This window comes from Tamandua tetradactyla, chromosome X, assembly GCF_023851605.1.
Source record: "Tamandua tetradactyla isolate mTamTet1 chromosome X, mTamTet1.pri, whole genome shotgun sequence".
Lineage (NCBI taxonomy): Eukaryota > Metazoa > Chordata > Mammalia > Pilosa > Myrmecophagidae > Tamandua > Tamandua tetradactyla.
The window spans coordinates 93,595,917-93,601,095 of NC_135353.1; the positions used below are offsets into that span (position 1 = coordinate 93,595,917).

At 38.1% G+C, this 5,179-nt stretch overlaps 1 pseudogene; it reads right to left on the bottom strand.

Annotated features, from left to right (window-relative positions):
- Nucleotides 1–1,977: 1,977 nt before the first annotated feature.
- LOC143671939 (E3 ubiquitin-protein ligase RNF138-like) lies at nt 1,978–4,286 on the bottom strand (annotated as a pseudogene).
- Between the last annotated feature and the right edge of the window lie 893 nt (nt 4,287–5,179).

Here is a 5,179-nt window from a genome sequence, read left to right on the forward strand (position 1 = left end):
TTCTTGGTCTCCTTTATGTCATTAGCCATCCCATTTATTTTATTTGAGTTCTGTAAAGATGTTTGATTACTTGTTCTAATGTCTGGTGTTTTAATTTGGTTGTTAGGGTGAACTATATCCCTCCGCATCATGATATGCTTAGTGATATTCTGTTGCTTTCACAGCACTTAAATGTATTGATTAGTTTACTTTGGAAGTTGATTTTCTTCAGTAGTCTGAAGCCCTGAATTTGCGGGATGAATGTGGAGCAGGATGCAGGGCACAAAGTGGGGCACACAGTGCTGTGAAGTATTGCAGTGCAGGTATAGGCAGAGGTTGGAGTGCTGCACTGGGTTCCTGTGAACATGGGTGCCAGCGGCAGGGAAAGATGTGGCTGTTTGGATGCACAGTCTGGGGGGCAAGGCCCTCATATGTGCTGGTCTAGGGCATGAGGCCTTTTGTGCACATGTGCAGATCTAAGGCAGTGGGTTGGCATTAAGCCTGCATGGGCTGGGGGTGGATGTGGTCCAACTGTGCAGGTCAGCACTTTCCCAGAGCTGGGGGCATGACTGGGGACTGTGCAAATGTGCAGATCTGGAAGTACCTGTAAAATGATGTGCTGTGCACAGAGCTCACAGGGTGGAATGAAGCTGTGCAACTGTCTGAGTTGGGAGTGGGTGTAGCCTGGGAATGGAGGTAAGCACCAGCAGCTTTTATGCATCAGCGAAAGCCTGCAGGGGTCAGGGACTGAGAGGAAGGGCTTGGGAGGGGTGGGGCAAGACTGAGGTTGCACAGGAGAGGTGGGTTGGGCTGTGGGTTGTGGGACAGGTGTGCACATGAGGGGTTGGCAGGTGTTGTGTGTATGTTTGTGTGTTAATACAATTTTTAAGGTTAGTAATAACAGCCCAACTGTACTACTTAGCATATGACTATTTTTCTAAAAATTTGGTGATGCACAAAATTTTAATTAAATCAGACAAACACTTCAATCCATATTGCTTGTCCATCTTAAAATCCTTTATGGAAATTCTGTATATAACCTGATAAACTGCATGCAAATATGTACATATATGTACATACATATGTATGTGTGTGTATATGTGAATATACATCTTTATCTCTGAGTGAATTTGAAATAAAGCCAAACCCCTCACTTAAATATAGATAGAATATAATATCACCAACTGAAAATATCTAATAAACATTTAATCTTAGCTAATCAGAAATACTGGCTATTGAAAATTTCTTGAGACCAAAGAGCTGTCATCCAGCTTACCATGCTTTGGACTTACAAATTAGCCTAATGAACAAGATTGAAATTACCAAGTGCCTGCCAAGAAATAAATTTTTCTCTTGATATTTCCTACTAACACCAAAAAGAAAAACATCTTTATAAGCTTTCAGTTTTCAAAGAGTTAAATTTATTGAACAAATCTCACTGGTCTTTAAAAATACTAAAAGTTATATGAATACAATTTTCTTAAAGCTGAATTCTTCAGCTAGAATCAGTTTTATAAAAAGTTTACTTTGGATTGTTCCATTTAACACTTCAAGTTTGCTCTCTGCAACTCTGATAACTGGCTCATATTTGTTAAGGTTTATATCAATCACATTTTTCAGAACTTGCTACTGTGTTACAAGTGTACAATAAAGTAAGTGTGAGAAACTGTACCAAATTTCAAAAGCAACATAATAATGAAAAATTCAATATGTAATGTAAAAAAGATAAAGTACAACAGGAATTTCCTTTTCACCATTACATTGGAGAAATATAATCCTTTTGTTAATACTTTTAAAGCTAATGTAGCTTTCATTTTTTTAATTTATCAAGAATGAAGTTGTTAGATGGCCCACGTTTATTTTTCAATTAAAAAACTAAAACAATAGACTGAGTTACTTTTATTAATATACACATCAATTTATTGAAATGATGGCTTTATGTAGTTCTCCCCTTAAAGATGGCACTTGCAGGTATAAAGACGCAGAGATCTATAGACTTCAGATGTTCACTTGGAATGATTCTTCAATGGCAGTTTGATATTGGGTTTCCTCATCTAGCTGAAGGTTCACAAATTCTCCATAATGAAACTGATGCTTTTGATTTAGATGACTAACAAAATATCTAGTAATCTGGCTAGGATCTCCCTAAGCTTCCTCAGGAACACACAAAGAGGACATGTCACAGGAACTATCTGGGATAGGTGATTGCTATTACAGTGATCCAGTAAACGCTGTCTGGTAAAATTTGTTTCTTGACACAAAGGACACTTAAAGGTGGGATGCCTAGAACTTGTATTCTCTTGACAAGTTTCTGTGTTATCAGATGTGGACGTTTCACTCCTATTACAATTCCCTACTGAATCTTGAAAGATCTGAAAGTTTGGAATGATAAAAGAAGCACCATATTCATTCTGATACCTCTCACAAGATTTGCAATGATGTCCCATATGATAGAATTTAATCTATTTTTCACAGCACCTGCAGCTACCAGAAAAGGTCCTCATGATAATTTCAAGGTCTAAGGCTCGTCCAGGACATGTTATTTCTCTTCTAGTCACATTTCCGCGACAGAGGGGACAATGGCTGTCTCTCACTGCAGTCAGGAAACATTTTCTACAGAAAACATTCTGACAGGCTGCAGTCTGCACAAGCGTTTTGAGCACCTCCTAACAGGGCAGTAGAAATCATCTTCGGTGTCCTACATGCCCGCGGAGAGCTCCACGGCATGGCGGAGGTTGAGTGATCAAGACGATGGAGCTGGCAGGGGCCGAAGTGGAGGTGGCAGTGTTTCTTTATTATTTTTTAAATAGATTTCTGCTCTTATTTTTATTATTTTCTTCCTTACTTCATTTTTCCTTAGGTTTATTTTATCCTTTTACACATTTCTTGAGGTGGAAATTTATATTATTGATTCGAGACTTTTCTCTTTCCTAATGAAAAGCATTTAGCAACCAAATTTCTCTCTTAGTACTACTTTAACTGTGTCCCCAAATTTTGGTATGCTGTTTTTTTTTCTTCATTTTTATTCAGATCAGTGTATTTTTTGATGTCCCTTAAGACTTTCTCCTTGGTCCATGTATTATTTCAAATGATTAGTTTCCAATGCTTTGAAGATTTTCCTATTGTTTCTCCATTATTGATTTTTAACTTGATTCTTTTGTGGTCACAGAGCACACTCTGTACAGATTTCAATTTTTTAAATTTGTTTTGGCCCAGGATATTGTTTATTTTGTCATATGTTCCATGGGCACTTAAAATTGATGTATATTCTGCTGTTTTTGGGTGGATTGCTCTATAAATGTTGATGACATTCTGTTGGTTGATGATATTGTTGATTTTTTATATATCCTTGTTGATTTTCTAACAGCTCTGTCAGATGTTGCAAGGGATGTTGAAGGCTCTTGAGTCTGCAGGTTTATGTCTTTTTCCAAATTTGGAATTTTTTCAACCATTATTTCATTGAATACTTTTCAGCCCTCCCTTCTATCTCCTCTTATTCTGGAATTCAGGTGACACAAATATTTGGTCTTTTGTCATGCTCCCATAGGTCCTCAATGCTTTGTTCACTTTTTAATGGTTTATTTTCTCTCTGCTGTTCAGATTAAGTAATTTTCTTTTTTTAGCTTCAAGTTCACAGAATCTTTTATGTGTCCCCTCTATTCTGTTGTTGTGTGCATCCGTTGAGTTTTTTATGCTGTTTATTGTATTTCTCAGTTCTAAAAATTTCATTTGTCCTTTATTTATATATTCAACGTTTTGCTGAGACTTTCTATTTCTCTACTGAGACTATTTATCCATTTGTTCCAAGCATGTTTGTAATTGCTCATTGAAGATTTTATGATGACTTCTTTAATGTCAGATAATCCTAAAATTTATGTCATGTCTGTGTTGGGGTTTGCTGATTGCCATTTGTCATTCAGGCTGACCTGATTATTTGTATTCTGAGTAACTTTTAAACATATTTTGACATTTTAGATATCTAGTTCTTGAATCTTCAGTTTTAGCAGGTCTGCTCATGGGGTAAGGGCCACTGCCTATTGCTGCAAGGTGGGGTGGAAGTGCAAATTCCCTACTCAGCCTCTACTGACAATCCAGTGGGGAAAAGTGCCTTGTTACTTCTCAACAGAGGTAGAAGTTCAGGCTCCCCACTAAGCCTATGCTGACACCACTCTCCATAAATGAGGAGTAGTGTGGGAGGGTTGCTTTGCTACTGCTCTCGTGTGGTTTCTGTTGACACCACATAAATGACATTTTTGCCACCAATCAGTGATTCAAGGCCAGTTCCATACCTGGGTCTTCTCTGACATCACCCAGTAAGAGGGAAGAGGTGCCTATTTGCATCTGGGCAAATTTAACTTCTAGACTCCCCACTAGGCCTTTGCCAATGGGAATGAGGATGGAGGCACAGTTTTTTTTCCTGTGGTGTTTGGCTGAAGTAGAGTGGTTATTTTATAAAAGTTTTTTTATCTTGCTAGGCTACCCTATTTATGGACCATTGGCTGGAGTCTTTTTGGGCTTTTCTTGTTTGTGCCTATTGACATTTCCTGGTTGCTGGCTTTTCTAGCAGCCAATCCAATATATATATAAGGCTTAAAGAAAACTGAGGTAACTCATGATTGTGTCATTCTTCTTGTTCCCAGAATCTTAACCAGTCTGCCTCCTTCTCTCCACTTTTCAGAATCATTTTATGTTTGTTTTATATATAGTCCAGAGATTTTAACTGTAATTTGTAAGAAGAATATGGAAAAGTACCTGTGCCAGTTTGAAAGGATGTATGTATCCTACAAAAGCCATGTTTTAATCCTAATCCCATTTTGTAAAGGCAGTCATTTCTTCTAATCCTTATTAAGTACTGTATGGATGAAACTTTAATTAGATCATCTCCCTGGAGTTGTGACTCAATCAAGAATGGTTGTTTAGCTGGATTAGGTGGAGACATGTCTCCACCCATTCGGGTGGGTCTTGATTAGTTTATTGGAAGCCTATAAAAAGAGGAAATATTTTGAAGAAAGGAGGAGATTTGGAGAGAGCAGAGAATCCTGCAGCACCATGAAACAGATTGTCCACCAGACAGCGACCTTTGGAGATGAAGAAAGAAAATGCCTCCCAGGGAGCTTCATGAAACAGGAAGCCAGGAGAGAAAGTGAGCAGATGATGCTGTGTTTGCCACATGCCTTTTCAGATGAGTGAGAAACCCTGA